This window comes from Tachysurus fulvidraco, chromosome 9, assembly GCF_022655615.1.
Source record: "Tachysurus fulvidraco isolate hzauxx_2018 chromosome 9, HZAU_PFXX_2.0, whole genome shotgun sequence".
In the NCBI taxonomy this organism is placed as follows: domain Eukaryota; kingdom Metazoa; phylum Chordata; class Actinopteri; order Siluriformes; family Bagridae; genus Tachysurus; species Tachysurus fulvidraco.
In genome coordinates, this window is record NC_062526.1 from 4,750,051 (window position 1) to 4,773,833 (window position 23,783).

General features: G+C 38.5%; 1 protein-coding gene across 4 annotated transcripts in view; it reads right to left on the reverse strand.

Moving 5' to 3' along the window:
* Positions 1-10,184, reverse strand: part of hs3st1l2 (heparan sulfate (glucosamine) 3-O-sulfotransferase 1-like 2) — a 26,006-nt gene extending 15,822 nt beyond the window's left edge. The window contains exons 1-2 of one of the 4 annotated variants that reach the window (XM_047819071.1): positions 9,866-10,184; positions 5,006-5,062 (exon numbers count right to left, since the gene is read on the reverse strand). The gene's annotated coding sequence lies outside the window, so the exon portion shown is untranslated. Of the gene's footprint in view, positions 1-5,005; positions 5,066-9,865 lie in introns of all 4 variants that reach the window. The other 3 variants (XM_047819069.1, XM_047819070.1, XM_027162942.2) reach the window with 3 other exon arrangements.
* Positions 10,185-23,783: the final 13,599 nt, after the last annotated feature.

Sequence of the window (23,783 nt, forward strand, 5' to 3'; positions counted from 1 at the left end):
CACAATTAACAAAAAACAAGGCAGAAATAACAAAAACACTCACACTAAACAAAAAACAAAGGCAGAAATAAAAACACTCACACTAAACAAAAAACAAGGCAGATATAACAAAAATGCTCACAATTAACAATAAACAAGGCAGAAATAAAAACACTCACACTAAACAAAAAACAAGGAAGAAATAACAAAAACACTTACACTAAACAAAAAACAAGGCAGAAATAACAAAAACATTTACTCTAAACAAAAAACAAGGCAGAAATAACAAAAACACTTACACTAAACAAAAAACAAGGCAGAAATAACAAAAACACTTACACTAAACAAAAAACAAGGCAGAAATAACAAAAACATTTACTCTAAACAAAAAACAAGGCAGAAATAACAAAAACACTCACACTAAACAAAAAACAAGGCAGAAATAACAAAAACACTTACACTAAACAAAAAACAAGGCAGAAATAACAAAAACACTTACACTAAACAAAAACATGGCAGAAATAACAAAAACACTTACACTAAACAAAAACATGGCAGAAATAACAAAAACGCTTACACTAAAGAAAAAACAAGGCAAAAATAACAAAAATGCTCACACTAAACAAAAAACAAAGGCAGGAAAAAAAACACTCACACTAAACAAAAAACAAGGCAAAATAAAAAAAAAGGAATTAAAAAAAATTGACTACACAATAAAAAGGCAGAAGCACCAGTGCCAGCTGCACCATAAAGAGCAGCATGTCACAGAAACACCCGTTAGAATAAGGAAAAACATTTCTGCTGTTTCTCTCATCATTCCACAAGGTGATCAGAGTGTCTTGTTTTAACGAGTGTTCATTAGAAGTTGTTCAGCTGAGGTGGTTTTCCTCAGGGAATGAGACAGAAGACACGTGTAGATATTCTTCTGAACACCAGCTCCACAGCTGATGCCACAGTTGGCGCCTTGTTACAGCCAAATGAAGCCCATGGTGACGATAATGGAACAGTCTGACAGTTCAGCTCTAAACACACGCATGAAAGCACATCACAATATGTCCATGTTTTTAGAAGACAGGATGTCCTTTTTGGTTTCATGAGTATGGATTAGTATCCGGGTTCGTTAGGAAGATTTGATTAGCCCTGATGAATTCAGACACGGATGTTGAATTTGATATACAGAGCAACAAAATGGATGACAGATGTGAAAAAAACCGGGAGGCAAAATTGCAGAATAACTTCAGGTCACGGAGAAGATACGACTTCAATCGATAATCCTGATATCACAGCAAACACAATAGACTGATTTGTGTCTACTTCTGCTAGCTACGGATCACGTCTCACTGATGGGCTTTGACGGCTAACTCGGAAAATAAACAGATAGCGTTGAAACTGGTTTGATGAAGCGAACAGTTGGAGGGTGAGAAACGGCTGGTGCCAAAGAAGCATTTCCCAGTCTCGTCTTGCAATGCCAATTAGTGTTGCAGGGAGAGAGTTGTCTAGAAGATGGATGAATAGTGCTGTCAAACTGGGAGCAGATGCCAGGCATTGTGTGTATGTGTGTGTGTGTGTTTTCGCTCTTGCATCTGTGAGTCTCTCAGCAACTTTGCCATCTTGATGTAATTTGTTTGGTTCCACTTTTTTACTTCTTTTTTGTGTCTCTGTGTTTTCTATGCCAGCTCCTTTTCTATTGATACGTCCTTAAATCTCCTTCCTCACACTAGACATCAAAAACACACATTCACATTCTCCGAAAAAAAGTTTTGATGTAGATCATTTATATTTCTTGTTCTTTTCATTCTTTTCTTGTTTCCAGTTCTTCTTTGTTTCCCTCTACTCTTAAACAGGGTTCTTTCTAAACCAGTACCTTCTGGAACCTTTTATAAAATGAAACCCTTTCTTGACGTGTTTCACACAGAACTTTTCCCGTTTTCTCCGAAGACTGCTGCTGTCAAATGTATGTTTGTCAGACAGCTAACAGTTTTACACATTTTCAGAAAGTTGAACCTGAACGTTACATTTCTAAGAACTTGAAATTTTTGGTTCCAAGAATATTTAACCTGTCAAGTTTTATGGGTGTAGTTTATTAACATTCCAATAGAAGGACCGCAGGCAGTCAGTCATCTTTGTACGTCTGTAAAGCTGTCTGTATTCTACACTTTTACCTGCACCCAGGATTGATTCGTTGTCATCTGATTTGTTATGAAAGTGTTGATTAATTTTCTATAACTGCGGCTTTGACAGTAATTCCTATCACAAGATAAATAACAGGTTTATATTTGAAAACCTGTTCAAATACATTATTGTACGAAAAATCATTCACAGGGATCTGGATAGTGCACATAATATAAGATTCAGTCATTCATTCATTCATTTTCTACCGCTTATCCGAACCTCTCGGGTCACCGGGAGCCTGTGCCTATATCAGGCGTCATCGAGCATCGAGGCAGGATACACCCTGGACGGAGTGCAAACACATCACAGAGCACACACACATTCTCATTCACTCACGCAATCACACACTACGGACAATTTTCCAGAGATGCCAATCAACCTACCATGCATGTCTTTTGACCGGTGGAGGAAACCGGAGTAACCGGAGGAAACCCCCGAGGTACGGGGAGAACATGCAAATTCCACACACACAAGGCGGAGGTGGGAATCGAACCCCGAACCCTGGAGGTGTGAGTCAGACATGCTAACCACTAAGCCACCGTGCCCCCCATAATGTAAGATAATAAATAAAAATAAATAAATAAACAAATAAATCAATCAAACAAACAAACAAACAAATATGTGAACAAACAAACAAACAAAAAGTTATGCTTTTCTCTGGGGAAGTTCCCAGTAACATCACAAAATATTTTTTCAGGTAGAGAAATAAAAAGAGTCTGGTGAGGAAAAGACATTTTTTAGCTGCTACAACAGAAGTTGGAAAACATTTCACAAACACTGTAAACAGTTAAACCATGATGTGACAAAAAATGTATTAATAAAAATTCTTATTCTAACTGTTGAGTTAGGACAGGAAAAAAAAACAACGTTTTGGAATGTACTGTGAGGAAAATGAACTTTTGGGAACAGAAACTTCCCACAGCAAGTGTACACCTCTGTATACCTCCAAGTATTTCGATCCTTACTTACTGTTTATAACATTGCTTATTGTTCACATGACAATAATAACTCAGGGATTTAAGTATATAAAAGCTGACAAAGAAAATAAGTTCAAACTTATTCAAAAGTTCCATACAATGATGATGCAGAACGGTATAAAAACACACACAAGTATGCACATTGCTCTACACACTCCACCTCAATCCATTTCTGTCTTGGTCACATACAATACAATCGAAATAGATCCAAACTCCAAACTGTAACACGGAACCATATAATTTGTCAGTGTGTTTTGTTTCAACAACATAACAGAAGTTGTGTTAGTGTTTGTGTAGTCGTAGCACTGCTGCACTCTGATCTGTGGGAGTCAGGAGGGAGAACAGGAGGCCATTATGCTCTTGTGATGTGCTGCTATGGTTTTGTGTAGTCCTGCTGCGTTGTGCTATGTCACGCTGAGCCGAGCTGAGCCGAGCTGCGTTGTGTTGTGTCGTTTTGTTTTGCGATGCGCTCGTTCGTGTCATCCTGCGTCGTCGGATTGTGTTGTATAAGCTCGGGTCATGCTGCGCAGCTCAGCATTGTGTAACACACCGATGTTTTAGAACTTTATCTTTAAGGGCCACATCTATAAGAGAACTTTAACATATTTCGCTTTTTTGAGAAAAGAACGAAAAGCAGCAGACACGAAAACTCACTTATTATGTAAGTCAAAGGACGGTTGTGGAAATTCGACGGTTGTGGAAACTCTGTCTCTGTTTCGCTGTTAAAGTTTCATTTTTTATTTGTAGATGTACACATGCAGAATATTTTGTTTCTCTTCCCCTTTTTAGATGTTTATTTTTATTAGATTTTTTTTTTGTTGTTTCTCTTTTTCTTCTTCCTCATTTTTGGAAGATTTGAAGAAATTGCAGAAAATGTAACTTTGTCTATTACTATATTAAAGTAACATCTCAACTACAAAGATTGCCATGAATGCTCTTAGCTCTCAATTTTATATTAGTTTTGAGTGGACGGGATGTCTGATCTTTTCACATCACTGGGAAATTCTTGCCAAGGTTCATATCCCACAGATCGGGGTTTAAAAAACAAATACTTTGAATATTCCTTGTTGTAGGATGAATTTGCATTGATTATTGCATTATTGCACTGATGTTTCAAGAAAGGATGAAAAAGAATCAAATCAATAATCATAAATTAATTAGTCAACGGATATGTACAAATTTAATGACATATCAATCTACAATCTAAAAAAAGAACGAAAGAAAAAATACCATAATTTCATCAAATAGTGACTTACTGCCTTAATTTTAGTAAAATCATATCGTACAGTGTTGAAGTCTGAGGTTTACACCCCCAGCCAGCTGTCCTGAAGCTCTGTACTGTGCTATTTTGCTAGTTTGCCTCTCACTGTGCTCCTATATTTGGGTGCAACTGGCCACTTTCAGCTCTAATGACCCAAAAAACAACTTAAATCTATCTCTCTTTGGCACCCGTCCACTCACGCATGCCTGCACTTGGTATTCCCAAACAAATACATGATTTATCCAAGCCCACACTATGGTCCTAAAACAATTTCCTCTTTTTGTTTTCTTTAGATCTTTTTTTTATTATTTGTTCATTTTCAGAGGCCAAAGTCTGTCAGAAATAGCACAACGATGTGCATAATGACCGCCGTGCCTCCCTCAGATACGAACACCCCGAAGCTTCTCACTTCACCATCAGACGAGCTGTGTCGGGACATTAAGCTCATAGCAGGGGTCATGATTGCGACTGAGAGTTTATGGCTCTGAAATGGCTTTCCGTCTCCTCCCCCACCCCCCTTCGGTCCTCAAGCTCGGTATTGTACGGCTAATGAGGGAATGTGCTCACACAACTGCGACAAGCAAGAACCTCAACAAGATGCCTTCTTGTTGCTTACCAAGGTCACAAAGAAGGTCCGGTTCAGTCAATGCTCAGTGCCATGGTGCTGCTCCATCTGCTGTAATTTAGCACAAAAAAACAAGCTAGACAAATGAAAGAGATCTGAAACACATGGATCACTCTAATCATACTACGATCATGTTCAGCGTCTAGTCAAAGCCATGGAGGAACACCAGGTCAGTCCATCTGTCAGTCAGTGGGGTGTCTGAGCTCTCCAGCTTCCCGGCAGCTTCAGGTGTGTGTGTGTATATGTGTGTGTCCTTGTTCATGAAAAAAAGACAAAAATAAAGTTTTTGATTTGTTTATGTAACTGGATTTCAGGCTCTGTTTTTTTTCCCCACGAACACTGAATACAGGTTGATGGATTGAACGCTTTTCTCATTTAGATCAGCTTAATTACATTTGGGAGATGCATTAAGCCAGAGTTATTATGCATTCAATGTTAATTGATAATTAATTCGAATGCTTTCCCACCCTAATTACATCATTATGGCAGAACAAAAATAATGCGACATGTAAAAACTAATTTTCAAATCTAAATATTTTTATCACTTCTTGTCAGTTTTCAACATTAGTTTGTTGTGCTGCTGTTTTTAAAAAAGTGCCTCTAGATTTTCAATAATAAAAGAATTTCACATCGAATTAACCTATCAGACCTTTTTGCCTGTTTTGGGTCTAAATCAGAGTCAAATGTTCATCCGCTTAGTTTATTCATTTCACACCTTTCAGCTAGAATATTAAAACCGTCTGCCTGATATAGCATACTCCACAATTCAATTCATTCATTCATTCATTTATTCATTCATTCATTTTCTACCGCTTATCCGAACTTCTCGGGTCACGGGGAGCCTGTGCCTGTCTCAGGCGTCATTGGGCATCGAGGCAGGATACACCCTGGACGGAGTGCCAACCCATCGCAGGGTACACACACACTCTCATTCACTCACACACTCACACACTACGGACAATTTTCCAGAGATGCCAATCAACCTACCATGCATGTCGTTGGACCGGGGGAAGACACCGGAGTACCCGGAGGAAACCCCCGAGGCACGGGGAGAACATGCAAACTCCACACACACAAGGAGGAGGTGGGAATCAAACACCCAACTCTGGAGGTGTGAGGCAAACGTGCTAACCACTAAGCCACCGTGTCCCCTTCAATTCAATTCAATTCAATTCAATTCAATTCAATTCAATTCAGTTCAACTCAAATTTATTTGTGTAGCGCTTTTTTAGACATTGTCTCAAAGCAACCTTACCGAACACAAGACCTCTGAAGATGTGCTGTGGTATCTGGCACCAAAACATTAGCAACAGATCCTGTAAGTTGTGAGGTTTAGCCTCCAGGGATCTGACTTGTTTGTCCAGTACGTCAAACAGATGCTCAATCCCATTGAGATCTGGGGAATTTGGAGTCTGAGTTAACAACTCTGTCATAAACCATGTGCATCAATGATCCTTTGGTGTCCACAACCCTGTGTCTGCATACCTAACTTTTGTTAGGTATTATCCAACACATACTGGAAAAAAATCCTACAAGACCTGCTGTTTTGGATATAATTGACTCAATTGTCTAGATATCATAATTTGGGCCTTGACAAAGTTGCTCCCATTCTTAAACTTCCCCAATTTTCTTGTTTCTAACACATCACCTCTGAGAACTGACTGTTTACTTGCTGTTTAGTATATCCCACCCCTTCCCAGACGCCCTTGTAATGAACGTAATAATAAATATTATTCACGTCACCTGTCAGTGGTTTTAATATTATGGCTGATTGGAGTATGTAAATAAAAAAAAGTATGACTGAAGGGCAAAAATGGAGACAATGTGCTTGTTAAGTGTGCATGAAACTCACAAAAAAATCACCCAAGCGTAGAGAACACGGTGCCAGCTGAATAAATGATTATCTAATCATGCATCACATTCAGTTTTCCCTTTTTTATCAGCTTAATTATCCACAACAAAGGCACTTCTGCGGTGCTACATCTCTGTGCTTTGGCTCACTATGCGCCTCGTGGCTCAGATTAGCAGGTTTCATCTACAAAACAATACTGCAACCTAAAATACATGGCATGTTGCGGTCACTTCCTGTATTGGGTTCGGTTTAACGTGCAAATTTTTCACCACAGTTGAAGTTATGGTGTCGGTTGTTTGAATCCGCACCTGAGCGTTCAATTCAGTGCATATGAGTAAGCTTAGGAAGAAACGATTCGCACTACTGCCATTAAGTCTATACTGTACATCTCTGTAATTTGTTCCTTTGAGGCTTGTTTTTTTTTTTCCTAGAAAAGGAGCTGGATTTTTTTCCTGTAAAATATCAACATATAAAGAATATGTTAATGTTTAAGGGTAAAATTATTGAATATTTCCATTGCAATTAATCTCGAAGAAAACAAAGGGCGGTTGAAAAAAAAACCCCGCTTCTTTAAAGCAGTTTAATTACCTTATAAAGGTTTCGTTTTTAGATCCAGGAAATAATCCAGTGTAATAAATCACATACTGTACTGAGACTATCCAAATCTCTGGCTCCAAAGTATGCAAGTTCATTAAATATTCCATGTGAAATTAATGGACTTCTTTAATGCCTGTGATTCATTGCACTTCAATCCAGTAGAATCATTTAAAAAACATTAATGCGCATAAGCATGTTGCTTGACCTTGTCTTTTCCTGTAAGTAGGTAGTGTTTAAATTGTTCAGAAAAAGTTATCTCCGACTGATGGCTCGGTGTCGGGTGACTCGGTTAATCCCAACAGCGTGTTCTGGTTGTTAATGAAGCTTTCCTGTTATTGCTCTCTGAACCAACAATTTACTTCTGACTCCGACAAACTCTCTCTCTCGCTCTCGTGCTTTCTCTCTGGTTAAGTAAATATAATTTGTTGTACTCCTACATCACTTCCCTGCTCATAGTGACAATGTTTATTAACATCTCCCTCTTATTAAAGCCTTCAAGAACTCGACACCCTGTAACACGCCAAAGCACTGAATTGACCCTGAAAGAAGTCAATGACCCAGAAAAAAAAAAGAAACGTCTGAGTGTCTCTATGTTCGCTCGTGTACTCTGAGGAACAGAGATAAAACTGAAACCTGACAGCATGGCTGAGTGAGAAATTGACCTCTCTCTCTCTCTCTCTCTCTCTCTCTCTCTCTCTCTCTCTCTCTCTCTCTCTCTCTCTCTCTCTCTAAACTGACCTGATTCTGGTCATTCGGCTCAACTGTTCATCTGTTATCAATAAAGGAGCAGAAATCAGCTACACGACAAAAAATCAAAGTCTAGAGTCGGAGCTGCATCACAGCTTATCCGTGATAGGTTAGCGAAACATTTCTGATTCTGATCTGTCAAGATTTCTGTGTAATCCGAGAGCATTTATGTTTACAGTCGACATGACATTTACGCGGCATTGACTTCTCTATCGCATGATACAGTTTCTCCTTGAAAGTTCTGGAGACTCAGATAACCAGGTTTATTTTTGTTTTTAATATCTTGTTTGGAGTTTTTTCATATATTTTTTCTTTTCTTATTTTAGGACAGAACATCAAAATCAGACACCCCCCCCTGACCATCCCACAAATCATAACGAAAGCTAATCAAAGAAATAATGAAAAATACTACTACTAATAATAATGTTTTATATATAAACCGTATATCTAAAACCTTCCTGTAGACATCATCAGGTGAGCCATTGCCATCATTAATAACATCTAAAAAGCTTTTTGTTGGTTTTGCTTGGGTTGGTTGGGATTCCTGTCTTGCGCGATGACAAACCCTCAACATTAATTCATGAGGTTTTTCTGTCATTTCCCTAAATAATACGGGGGATGAAAACTTTTCACTCTTCGTCACTGGGCACATTGTGTAAGAATGTTGTTGGAAAGAATAAAAAAAACTTTCAAAAATGAATGTCAGTAATAAATAAAAAAACACAAAAGTATTCAGATTCTTTCCATTTGATCCTAAAACTGCACGTTGTTTTTCTAAAAAGAAAGAAAAGATGATATTGTGTAGAGATAGAAGCAGAAAAAAATAGTAATGTTATACGTGAAACATGGAAAAAAAAAATCCGATGCTTTTCAAAAATCCCTATAAAAGTATAGAAACGAACATTTTTAATTATTTTAAAAATACAACACGACTTGTTTTATCATCATCATCATTTTATCATCATCATCATCATACATGATGTAGACTTTATAAGTCTATACACACTTATGTATATCCCACACCCCATATTTTTCATTGCTTTTAGTTAAAAATCTAAGAAATGTATTTCTACTGTATATACATGTAATAACAGGTACAATATTCACTTTCATACAGAACGTGTTAGTTAATTTGTCCTGACTTTCCAAATGAATAAAAAAAAACCAAAGATCCTGAATCTCACTCTCACTCATTTTCTACCACTTATCCGAACTACCTCAGGTCACGGGGAGCCTGTGCTTATCTCAGGCGTCCATTGGGCATCGAGGCAGGATACACCCTGGACGGAGTGCCAAACCGTCCAGGGTATACAACCCAAATTGTCATCTCCATAAAAGCTTCATTTACATAAAAAAAAAAAAAACAATTTCATTTACTCCTGCTTTAAAAAAAAAGGTAAAAAAAAAATTCCACAATGATCAAAAAATCTGCCTCTGGAAAGCAGCACTTCAAAAAGTGAATCGTAACAACGTCTACTAACCAATTCTCATGGCCACTTCTCGTTCGGCTCACTTTAGAGATTAAACTAATTAAGAAATAAGGAGAAAGTACTGACAACACAATAAAACGATGTGAGTTAAGAGCTGTCATGTTGGATGGATGACAGAGAGACGTGACAGAGAGAGAGAGAGAGAGAGAGAGAGAGAGAGCGTACCTGAGCCTTCTCAAACGTGAGGTATGTCCCCGCTGTAGCCTCTTCGTGCTTGCGAAGTCAAGCTCTCTTGCTCAGATTTACGTCTTCCTTCTGTATTCCATCCCTCACTTTCCTGCCTCTTTGTGCTCTAACATGTATTTCTCTTCTTCGTCCAATGGCACTTTGTGTGGCTCGGAGTCAGGCTGTGTGATCGTGTGTGTGTGTGTGTGAGATAAAGTGTGAATATGTGTTAGAGAGAGAGAGAGAGAGAGAGAGAGAGAGAGAGAGAGAGAGAGAGAGAGAGAGAGAGAGAGAGAGAGGGGAATGCTGGTTGAATGTTCACCAGCAGCAGTGTGTGTGTGTGTGTGTGTGTGTGTGTGTGTGTGTGTGTGTGTGTTCAGCACGCCGTATGAGTGTGAGCATGTGACTGAGTGAATGAGATAGAGCGAGAAGAAAGCAGCACAAACATGACGTCTCTGTGGGAAAGCCTCCCTCCTTCCCTTCCCTTATCCCACACTCCCATCTTCCACCCCTTTTCCTTCTCCATGTCTTTTATGCTTTTCTTAACTTTTGTCATCTTAATACAGGAAATCATTCCTCTTTTTGTTTTAGGTCACATCTCTACCTCTGGAGGGTAGTTTTGTGTTTATTGTGGTTATGGAATATATTTTTAAAAAAAAACTTACAATTATGAATACCTTAAACAAGGCTGGCACAAAGGAGCATGCATATGAGTTTATTGTCTGTTAATCTCTCAACACAGTGCTGATTCACTGAACATTAATCACACTGTGAATATATACTCCGTGTTTCGAGCGTAGAAAAAATCGGGTTGTGCGGAAAAGCAATTTAATGAGTAAAACAGCATAAGATGCATAAGATCACGCAGCTACAGTTCAAGAACTTCAGTTAATCTTCACATTAAAAATGAGAAAAAAGAAAAATGTGATCTCTATGACAATGACATCAACCGTGACATGAATCTTGGAGCACGTTTGGCTGGTTTCAGTATTTCAGAACCTGCAGATCGCCTGTAATTTTCACACACTACAATTCTCTAGAGTTTACAGAGAATTGTGTGGAAAAACAAACCAAAGAAAAACCTTCACTGTAGGTTGACCAGAGAGCTCGGAGGAAAACAGCCAAACTGATTACAGCTGACAAACAGACTACAGTTACTCAAATAACCGCTCTTTACAGCTGTGGTGAACAGAAAAGCATCTCAAAATGCACGGTTCCTCTCCTTTCAGCCAAGAGAAGGAATCAGAGGCTACGCTGGACACAGAAGCATCATTTGCTAGAAACTGCTAAAAATGTCGCAAAAACTTTTCCGCTCTTTCTATAAATATTTATGAATATTCACAATATGCAAATTGGAAATACCCTCATATTAGACTCAGCCTTGATTTTGGAATTAGAATTATTGAATTGTCAATTATGTTATAATTATGTTAAAGCAGCGGCAGTGACCGTGGCATCATTTGCATCTCCGCATACATACTTTCTGCACACTTAGTGGATTAAAAAGCAATAATAAGTAAGCTAGAGGACATATCGGATCTGACTTTTAATTGAAAATTCATAAAATAAAATAAATTTAAAAAAAGTGTTCTGGGATATACAGTATAGTTGTCAGATATTAGAGTACCAAGGGCTGTTTGGTTCTCTTCCAAAATGCCTGCTGCTATTGTGATGAGCCGTGACTCAAATGAAAATCTAGGTTTGTATGTTTGCAGGGTTTTTTTTGTCATTGCAACACTAACAATCGATGTGAATTTGGATAGTCTCAAAAATGCTTGATACCTGAGACCCAGGTCTAGGTTGTTTCAGTATTTTGGTTTTCGGATCTAAATAATTGACGCAACAAATCAACACAGGATAGGAGCAGCCGCCATCTTGCCTGAATTTTTTTATTTATTATTTTTTTCAAAAGGTAATTTCAACGGTTCATAACAGAAATGGTTCAAAATAAATATGTACTGCAATATTGTTTGTAAATGCCAGCAGCTTATGAGTGATGTTTTATTACTAAAAGGTTTGTTTCATCCTAATCAACACGATCTTTTATTTAAATCCTCCACCCATGTTATTGCATCAGCAGCTTTTCCTATTCCAGACTTCAACCAGATTATACCATCACAGCCATGACGATGGGCTGTTTGAGGGCTTTAATCTGCCTCAGCCATATCAGCCGTAACAGAGGGGCGCGGTGCTGATAATCGGAGCTTCCAGTCGGGCCAAAATGCAAAAATGTACCCAAGCAACCACGCCCATCTTCCCACCACACATTTGATGGCTCCATTTCTTGGGTAGGTACAGTGTGGAAAAGCTCCACAGGGGGTGAACTTGTCTCGAACTGCTCTTCTCCGCCTTTATACCCTGGGGAGCTGCACAAACCCCCAGCCTTGTTTGAGAGCATGTCTGATTTGCCTCTTGCCATCTTGTTCTGTCTTTATTTCATATTTCACTCTCTCCTGCTTTTTGATCTTGAGAACAAAACCCCAGCAGTAACCACAGTCTCTCATGGAGGTTTATTTGTGCTATTTCACTGTTTTACTTTCCTCCTCCATCCTCTTGGTGTTTACACTACTCCTGGTATCACATCTTCAAGTGTGGCTCAGAGTGAATTGTTGTTTTTTTCTTCTTCTTCTTTTTTTTTCTTCTTTTTTTTTAATGGGGACTCCTTTCTCTGTTCTTCATTAAAGCGTCTTTTTGTTTCTTTCTTAGAAGGAGGAATGGAGGGAGGGACAGACCCCAAATTCACAGAGGGTGGGCTGCTTCTAGGCTTTAGACCCTGAAAAAAAGACTTGTTTGTTAGACTAGATAGAAAGGCCCTTGTGAATTCTTTAAAATAAAATAAAAAAAAACCCAACATCTTGGCTTGAGCATCAAGACATTGAGGCGGCATTAGCGGAGTTTCAGAAAAGCGTTCTGCGCTTGTCATTTCAGTTTTCACCCCATTCTATCACCTGATGCAGAATAAACCTTCTCATTTAGAGCTTTCTTTCTTTGCAAAGTCACCCACAGAGCCTCTTTCATCAGCCTCTACGATGAATGTGTGACTGTTGGGTACGGTCGTACCGTTCTTTTCAGCTCGGAAACTATTCTTTATGAAGTTAGAATCTGTATAATATGGACATACGAATCGGCAGATGAGATTTCCATGAAATTACCTGATTTAACCAGCTGAGATCAAAAGCATTTTTCTTCAGGAGTGTTGAAAATTAAAAATGGATAAAAATAGGCCAACCTTTTAGGAAGTCATAAATTATTCATTGACGCAATAACCAACAGTCACTCAAAACTGTGAGCCATAATTAGAGACTTGACACATGGACGTATGGACACACACACACACACACACACACACACACACACACACACACACACACACACACACACACACACACACACACACACACTTTGTGAGGCCATTACAGAACCCCTTCATTTTGCATCCTCATATTCTCAGTGATTTATCGGAGTGGTCCCTTATCGAACACAGCTAGCAACTAGCTTGCATTTGTTACATATACTACATACACACACAAGTTGGTTGTCTGATTCCTGAATTCGACACTGTAAGAGCACCCAAACTACACTTCATGGCAACAGGTTAGTGCATGGACATCTGTCTATCATGCTCATGTGTGCTTGAGGAACAACTCATTCGTGAATTAGTCCTCCTTTACTGTGGCTCTGGGGATTTGTGTTCATTCAGCCACAAGAGCATTAGTGAGATCAGGCACTGATGATGATGATGATGATGATGATGATGATGATGATGATGAAGATGGTGAAGATGGTGAAGATGGTGAAGAGGTTTAAGGTGCAGTTGGAGATCCAGTTCATCACAAAAGTATTCAATAGAGAAAAAAATCAGGGCTCTGTGATGTACAGAAGTTCTTTCACTCCAACTTTAAAACACCAGGTCTTAATGGAGCTCACTTTGTGCACAGGTCTTAATGGAGCTCATTTTGTGCACAGGTGCTTTGTCATGCTGGAACAGTGCTTGAGCCTCTTAGTTCCAGTGAAAAGATTTTACAGAATACAAAGCCATTCTATACAGTTGTGTGCTTCCAGTTTTGTAGCAACACTTTAGGGACGGACTACATGCGGTTGTGGGTGTGATGGTAAGTGTCCACAAAGTTTTGGCCATATAGTGTATTTTGTCTAAAAATTATTCTGTTATCTAGTTGACTTTTGCAGAAATGACACACATTTACATTTATGGTATTTCGGCAGATGCAACTTATCCAGAGCGACTTAGATTTTATCTCATTTTATACAACTGAGCAATTGAGGGTTAGCAATGGGGACCAGCACTGGATGCTTGGTGGACCTGGAAGTCAAGCTCACAACCTTTCGAGCAATAGTCACACACATTAGCTACCACTAAGTTACCCCATCTACAATCGCTGACCAATTTATTATACACCTGGATTCATCAAATAACCAATCAACCAGTCACGTAAGATACAAGATACAAGAGCAGAATGGCGAATAAATGTGATTCAATGACGTCATACAATTACATATACAAGGTGTTCAGTGGCATTGAATCAGAATCAGGTCTCTCTGAAGGACACTCGAGTTCTTTCACTCCAACCTTCTCAAACCATGTCCTTGCGGAGCTCACTTTGTGCACGAGCATAACAATGTCATGCTGGAACAGGAAAGCGACTCAAATAAACACATCCTGTGATTTCATCATCATGTCTATAAGGTAAACTCAACTAAAAATTCATTTCCGTTATTGTTAAAAATGATTTCTATCTCATCCTGTATGCAGGTGTTAAAACACAACACAAGGAAAGCCTATGTGTTTGTACAGTATATGTCAGTTTTACTCAGCCTGCCTTCCTCCTACCGCTGAGGATTATTATATAGTTTAATGCTGTTCATTGCAGATTCTTACCAGAAAGCACTTTGCAGCAAACACTTCCTTTTAACATCACAGCAGATTTACAGGTCTTATAAATATAAGCTATAGATACATAAAACGTGACTGTTGCGTTAGAAATCATTATCAGCACGATCGTAATAGACTATACGTACATATATTTTGCAGTTCACATTTGCATTAGTCTATATACAATGTGCACTAGAAAGCATGCTCTCTGAAAACCTTTCATGATGCATTAGAGGACCCGTTGTAAAATCTCTGCTGACACTGCATGGCTGGTTGAGCATGCTGGACAATCATAAGAATCTTTTCTGCAGTCCTGACGATGTTGAAAATGCTCACCGAGACACTGTGTCGTGTCTCGCAATGTCTGCTTTGTGACAAATGACAAAGACAAATGAATCCCCGTGTCCAAATCAATCAGTTTGAAACAAAAACAAGCTTTAATCCACTAGAAACCATTTGCATCAATTGGAGCATAAATTGTCCATTTTGAGCGCTCTGCTTTCGAGTCTTTCGTTCAAGCATTCCGACCGATTCAGCCTATTTTGCTAGCAGTTGAAGGCTCGGCTCAATCACGACAGCCTGAGCAGGGTCTAATTATTGCTAGACTGCTGAGGTACAGCACACAGGTTCGGTGTTTATGTCCACTAGTAAGTGATCCTTCGCTTAGAGACTTCCATGCAAAGTGTGTTATTGCAGCACGTTGCAGCCGACTGAACAGGAATGAACACCTGAATGAAGAGGCCCCAACACAATCAGTAGACAATGATCCGAGACTTACTCTAATGCCGTCTGATGGGGTAACTCGTACAGAATACAGAAAAGAAAACAGAAACCGAGGCGCTCCTTAAAACACCTTAGATCCGCATCAGGTGCTGCAATTTTCTGCAAAGATTGACTAAACTAAATTTCACCCATGCCTTTCTTGAAAAAGTGCCAAGATGTCTAGAAACATAATAGCTGGATACAGCAGCATGTCTGAAAGAGAAATCTGCTGCAGGAAGATAAATGGTGTGTTTTGGCTGTGGAGAGTACCAGATTCTGGCAACTGTGTTGTTGATAACTAATTATCTTCTATATGTGAAAATCTCCAGCCCACTTTTCTGATGAAAAGAAGAAGAAGAAGAAGAAGAAGAAGAAGAAGAAGAAGAAGAAGAAGAAGAAGAAGAACAACAACAACAACAACAACAACAACAACAACAAGTGATTATGATGTAGACCAGGGCAAAAAAAAAAAACTGGTTGAAGTCAGTTTATTTAATCCTGAACTAGTCTGATTAATAAAACCTGGCCCTTATAATTAACACAAATTATTGATAATCTGTGAGTTAAACGACAGCTAGTACAGCATGTCTGATAGAAAACACAGAAGCTTAATGCTTTTCAGCTTTCTAAAGAGCTTCAATTAGGTTCTAGGTCTTCAGGGACAAATAGGGACAAACCTTCAAGGCGAAATCTTTTTTTTTTTAAGAATACAGTAAAAACAAAACTGATTATTTCCAGGGAGCGATAGAAGAACCATTTGTGGTTTTCTAAAGAAAATTTGGTGTCATTAAAGAAAAAAAAACATGATTAGGCAGTTTATATTCTCAACACTCAAACATGTCTTTAGGAATCATGGACCAAAATTGGTTCTTGTATGGCTTTACTGTAAATATCACCATTTTTGGTAATTTCTGTGCCAACAAAAAGGACCTAGGCACCACGATAACGTTGTGGAGAAGATTATCAAGACATCTAAGCAGATAATCTAAAAAAAGTCATAGTTCTGCTGACTTAGAAAAAACATTCATTAATTTATTCATGAACCACTTATCTTTTACAGGGTCAACCTGGAGTCTATCCCTGGAGACGCGGGACCGGCGTACCATCCTATCACAAAGCACAATCACACACTCATCAACCCATGACACACTATAAACAATTTAGAGATGTCAATCTGCAGTGTCTTTGGACTGGGGGAAACTCAGGAACACTGAGAACCTGGAAGAAACCAGTGAACCTGGAGGAAACCCCTGAAGCACAAGGAGAACATGTAGGATCATTTACCATAAGATTTCAAAACTTTTGTGAACATTCACTAGCCATGATTACAGTAAAGAACATTAAACTGATGCTCATTGTTTGGTATTATCAATAAAGTACGACCGTGTCATACATTAAAACCCAAGTTTTATAGTGACTTTTCTGAATATAGTGAATGGTTGCTGATGCTTGCACCATGTGGGTCATGATGGTGAGTGGCTACGTTTTATTTTATTTTTTTTCTGGCTTTGGCCAGAGAAGTGCTTGTGTATTCGACACTCTCTCAGTGGGACAGGTGACATGAGCGCGGTGGGAGCGCTAGACAATTACCTCGGCTTGGACGCTGTCACCTCAATCTGAAACACCCTCTGGCAGTCTTTCTTTTTTTCCGCCTGCATGGGCACATTCGAAGCTACTTTCCCCATACTTTTTAGTCTTTTTCTGTATTCTTCTTAAAATAAAAACAAACTGACTACATTTCTTTCTGAATACAGCGAGACTGGGGTTTTCTTCTTCTACGGCATCACCTGTGTGGTTTGTGTCTTTTCCCACTGATCACACCAGACCTCTCATGGACGTCATTCAGGAACACACAGGCGCACAGGCTGGCACACCCGAGACATTGATACAGGTCTGTTGGGGTTTTTTTGTGCAATTGCATGTGCGTGTGTCTGAGAGAAAGTGTGAAAGTGCTTACACACTGTAATGAGTGTCATATACACAGTGACGTTCATGCACAAGAAACAATGTTGTTTATGTAAACAGCTTTTCATTTTTTTCTGTTGCTTATAATATAGGCAGCATTTATCCAAGTCCCATATATTTATATATATACACATACATAAACACATGGGTCTTTTTTCCCCATCATGGAACACATGTAGTCCCAAAAGCAACATGCTAATGCATCTACCCTCAATCCCCTGTGCGACTCTTCAAAGCTTAAAAAATAAAAAATAAAAAATCCAATGACCCCATAACACACTTGAAGCTTGTGCCTGTGTGGAAGTATGAATGCATGCTAGAATGTCTGACAGTGAGCAAAAAACATGAGCAACATGAACACACACCACAATTTAAGATTAGCTCAGAGAGCTTGGAGTGTATGCCATGGAGTCATGTCCTGTTAAATCAAAGCTGGGGTAACATCAGGCTTTATAAAAACAAGTGAGAGAAAGAGAGAGAGAGAGAGAGAGAGAGAGAGAGCGAGAGAGAGAGAGAGGAAAGAAAGAATGTTTCTATTTATTAGAATATCACAGTTCATCACTCACTTAAAGCAGTTTTAAGCTTTTATACAAAGGGTTTTTTTTTTGCATGTTTCAAACAATTTTTCTTAGTATTTATAATTTGCTTTATTTAAATGCAAAGTCAGGGGGCACGGTGGCTTAGTGGTTAGCACGTTCGCCTCACACCTCCAGGGTTGGGGGTTCGATTCCTGCCTCCGTCTTGTGTGTGTGGAGTTTGCATGTTCTCCCCATGCCTCGGGGGTTTCCTCCGGGTACTCCGGTTTCCTCCCCCGGTCCAAAGACATGCATGGTAGGTTGATTGGCATCTCTGGAAAATTGTCTGTAGTGTGTGTGTGTGAGTGAATGAGAGTGTGTGTGCCCTGCGATGGGTTGGCACTCCGTCCAGGGTGTATCCTGCCTCGATGCCCGAGGTAGTTCAGATAAGCGGTAGAAAATGAATGAGAGTGAGTGAGTAAATGGAGGAGTATGACAGATTTTCACTTCAGTGTAAGTTATATACTGTATATAACTGTGTATGTGTGACGAAATCTTCTATCTTGAATAAGGGCTTATAACTGATTACATAACTAGAGATAATAGAGATAATTACAAAAAAAATATTAACCAAACATTTCAAATGATACAATGCCAATATGTGATATATATACCTATATGTGTATATATACACCTAAATATCAATAACATCTTTATTAATATAAAATTATATGACCATCCCAGGAAATGGAACCGTCATGGACCATTAAGATACATCATCATTTTTATCCAGTTATTGTTGCATTTAATGTTGTGGAACGTGTTCTAAATAATTTAGCTCTTGAATTAGATCAGCTATAAACAGTTGTTCCCTTACCATCCATTTTTGGTCCCTCTCTTAAAATGAATTAGGACAAAAATTAGAAGGTTTTTTACATAACAGAAAAGATTCAAAAAGTGCAAATTTTCTACAGTGGAAATCATAAAATGAATAAAGTTCTGTTCCAAAGTATGAAAATGTAAGATCACCTTCAGTCTAATCAAATTTAATGGTTGTGTATGGGATTATTTTCCTCTAACATTACTTCACATCATGCGTAAATCATTTCTCAGTTAAAGGTATACAAGAAGTACAAGATGTCTTCACACAAAAATGAAGATTTAAAGATTTGAAGAAGATTTGAAGAATCTCTCTAAGCTCGGATGACACGTTGAACGACGCATCGAAAGCTCAGAAAAACAGTTAGCAAGATTAAAAATGGTACAAAAAAAAATTAATTCCACACACAATTCCCATTGATCTAATTTGGCATCCCTCCAAACAATACTTATTTAACCTTGACCTCCAATCACAAGATCAAAACCATCACCCTGAAAACATCACTTACCCCGGTGCCCCCAGCAGGCATCTTCAGCACGGCCGTTCAATGCAAAATAAATCAGAACAAAAGTGATGCTGCAGTGATTTATGAAGAGTCGCTCAGGGCAAGACCTCTGTTTGTACTGGGAGCTTTGATCAAGCACAGCCAGTCCTGCACCGTTAATCAATACGTGCTGGGCTCCATAATCAGATGGACTTATACATCACTCACTGCTGTTGTAACATATCAAACCTAATGCTTTCATAATAGAATCATACTGGATTAAATGAGAGTTGCGTAATGCATCGTTGTTTTATAGGGCTGCGTTTCTGCTTCAGACTTTCACTCATAAACCCTCTCGCTTTTATCTGTGTATATAAAAGGATCATTTTCAAAACACTTTGTTGCAGCAATTATTATTACTGATTGTCCTGGTGCTTTTATTTTAGGGGTAATTATCATTTCTGTGCTTTTTGCTTCTGTTTTATTGTCTTGTATCACTATTTAGGTCTAGTAAATAACTGCTAATTTTAGTCCTCTAGTTTTTAGGCTTTTTAAGCGTTGGGATTGTTGTTGTTTAATTAATCATTGTTTCATACTTCCAGTTTATCTTTTATTTATTTTTTAGCAATTTATTTTATACACTGTTTACTTTGCATGGCCATTTCTGTAGGTTGTTTGTTTTTTTTCTTCTTTCTTTTCTACCTTTCTGTTTCCTTTGTTTATTTCCTTCCTTCTTTCTTTGCTATTTTGTTTTGTATCCTCATTTCTTCTTTCCTTCCTTTTTGTTTTTTAATTCCTCCCTCATTCCTTTGTTTCATTTCTTTTTTATTTTGTCTCCATCCTTCCTTTTCCGTTTGTGTGCTTCCCTCCTTCATTCCTTCTTTTTTCCTTATGTCCTTTGTTTACTTTAACCTTTCATTCTGGTCTTAGATTCTTTCCTTCCTTCCTTCCTTCCTTCCTTCCTTTCTTCCTTCCTTCCTTCCTTCCTTCCTTCCTTCCTTCCTTCCTTCCTTCCTTCCTTCCTTCCTTCCTTCCTATTTTGTTTTGTTGCTTCATTCCTTCCCTCCTTCCCTCTTGTTTTTTTTATTTCTTTCTTCATTCCTTTGTTCGTTTCTTTTTTCCCTTTCATTTCCTACCTCTCTTCTTTTTTTTCTTGTTTGTTCCTTCTTTTGTATTTTTGTTTCCTTTTTTCCTCCCTTCCTTTGTTTATTTTAATCCTTCATCCCTTTCCCTTCATTCCTCATTCCAAGGCATCACCAGCACATGCCAGTAACCAATTATGAATACACCATTAAGTAGACTGGCTATAATAAATTGCCATAAAGTGTATATGAATGAGGTTGTGAATGTTGTGTGTGAATTCTTGTGTTGTGATGGACTGGCTTCCCATACAGGGTATATTCCCACCTCACACCCAGTGCTCCCAGGACAGGCTCCGGATTTACCGCAACTCTGACCAGGATAAAGTGCTTACTGAAAGTGAGAGAGAGAGAGAGAGAGAGAGAGAGAGAGAGAGAGAGAGAGAGAGAAAGAAAGAGAGAGAGAGAGAGAGAGTCTTTATTTTCTATCCATTTCTATTATCCTCGCCTGCTTTGTAAAAGCCTGTTCTCCCTCAGAGTTTGCTGACTTAAATTAAGGGTTGAATTGAATCGAACAGACATTTTATGTAAATAGAAGCGTTCTTTCCTACAGGAACATGTTTTTATGTCCCCTATTGTCTGCAATGTGCCGGTTGATTTTATGTGTGATTTGCATTTAGTGGTGCCTCAGAAAGCTCCTAATAACGGCAGATTGTGGGCTAAAAACACATTAATCTTCTCCACTGTTCAGCAGCTGCAGGGCTGCAGGACTCCCAGCATCAGACCATGTGGATTTATAGAGATCCAGCTCAGGTCTTTCCTGTTACCCCTCAGTCTGTTTTAGATACATGGGCATCTCTGTGGTTTGTTTGGTGTTTGTTTGTTTACTTCCTTTATTTGTTTAATTCTTTCCTTCATATTTTGTTTTGTTTCTTCCTTCTTACATTCTTTTATTTGTTTTCTTTCTTCCTTGGTTTCTTTTTTCCTCTCAATTTGTTTATTTCCTCTTTTTGCTAGTTTGATTTGTTTCTTTCTTCTTTGGTTTGTATCCTTCCTTCCTTCCTTCCTTCCTTCCTTCCTTCCTTCCTTCCTTCCTTCCTTCCTTCCTTCCTTCCTTTGTTTATTTCCTTCATTAATTCCACCTATTTTCCTTCCTTCCTTCCTTCCTTCCTTCCTTCCTTCCTTCCTTCCTTCCTTCCTTCCTTCCTTTGTTTATTTCCTTCATTAATTCCACCTATTTTCCTTCCTTCCTTCCTTCCTTCCTTCCTTCCTTCCTTCCTTCCTTCCTTCCTTCCTTCCTTCCTTCCTTCCTTCCTTCCTTCCTTCCTTCCTTCCTTCCTTTGTTCATTCCTTCCTAGTTTGTTTTCTTTCTTTCTCCTTCCTTCCTTCCTTCCTTCCTTCCTTCCTTCCTTCCTTCCTTCCTTCCTTCCTTCCTTCCTTCCTTCCTTCCTTCCTTCCTTCCTTCTTTCCATTGTTTCCTACTATGCTTCCTTGCTTTCTTTGTTTGATTCCTTCCTTACATGTTAAGTTTGTTTCATTTCCTTCCTTCCATTCCTTCCTTCCTTCCATTCCTTCCTTCCTTCCTTCCTTCCTTCCTTCCTTCCTTCCTTCCTTCTTTCCTTCCTTCCTTCCATTTTTGTTAGTGTGTTTCCATCTTTTCCTTCCTTTGTTTTCTTTCCTTTGCATCAGGATTGTAAACAGTACGACACAACGGTAATGTCACAAGAGTAGAAGTTCTATCATGAGCAAATAATGAGGCTCTAATAGACCACATTCATTAACATGAATGATGGGGAGTCCTGAGTATCTGCCTGGTTAGGGCTGTACTGCTTTAATTTAGCTAACTAGTTTGCTTATATTTGAGGAAATAAAAAACAAATTTGTTAGAAAATATTTCATGTTGGATAAAACAAAAATAAAACAAACAAAAATGAGAACTGAATGAAGGATGATAAAAAACAGTATTACCTACAGCTATAAAATAATATATAAATAATAAGTTCAGTGTAATTGTAAATATTTTATAAGCACAATCTTTACTAACAATAACAGTGAATAAAATTTGACCGAGCCGTAACAAGCCTAGGTGTTGAAGCCAAACACAATCAACAAAAAGCTATTAGTGTTATTTGTGACTGATAGCGCCTCCTAAAGCAGCAGCTGATATTTTGGGGTGTTTTTTGTGAATGTGTGTAACTCGTCATGAAAGGTGGTGTGATGAACACTGCATAAATAAGGCAGATTTATCTTGAAGTCATTTGAAATTCTACTTTCCTTTATTTAATGAGCACATGCAGAAAAATTATTAGCCATTTTAGTTCTATTCTATAATTCTATTCTAGTTTTATGATTATCTTTCTCTGTCGCTTTGTTTAATTTCTTTCCTTTCTGTTTCCTTCTTTTGTTTGTTTCTTTCCCTCCTTTCTGTTTCTTTCTTTCTTTTGTTTGTTTCTTTCTTTCCTTCCTTTCTGTTTCCTTCTTTTGTTTGTTTCCTTCCTTTTTGTTTCCCTGTTTTGTTTGTTTGTTTCCTTCCTTTCTGTTTCCTTCTTTTGTTTGTTTACTTCCTTTTTGTTTCCCTGTTTTGTTTGTTTGTTTCCTTCCTTTCTGCTTCTTCTTTTGTTTCTTGCCTTGTGGTTCCTTCTTTTGTTTCTTTATTTGTTTGCTTCTCGCAGTTCTTATCCTATTACAGATGAACACAATGTGTTAGATTACAATGTGATCTAATGTGCTGTTCACCCTGAGATGCTTTTTTCTCCCCGTGGCTGTAGAGTGTTATCTATTATTTTGTTTTATGCATCATTGTGTATAAAATCTAGCAAATGTTTGTGTGTAAATCCCAGAAGACCAGCGTTTCTAAAATATTCGAAAGAGCTCATGTGGCATAAACATCCACACCATGGTCCAAGTCACTGAGATGTTTTTCATCATTCTGATGTTTGACATGAACATTACCTGAAGCTCTTGATTCGTATCTGCAGGATTGTATGCTACGTGCTGTTGCTACACTATTGTCCGGTTGAAAATTGCATGAAAGTGCAGGTAAATGTAAAGCTGTGAAAAAAGCTCTAATGCAGGCTGAGGTCCTTCTCTGCTCTAACAATGATGGTAATGAGTTTTCATTCCAAGCACCAGGTTACAGATTGAGGTCTCTGTCTTTCACACACAGGCTCATGTGCAACGATGATGATGATGGTAATGAGTGTGCAGGCAGAGACTGGAGGTTAAGGACTAAAGTCTGTTGGGAGAAAGCTCTGAGCTGTCGTCAAGCACGACCATCATCAGGGAGTCTGTGTGTCTCTCTCATGGCATGGGGGAAGTGTGTGTGAACCTCTCTGGAGCAAA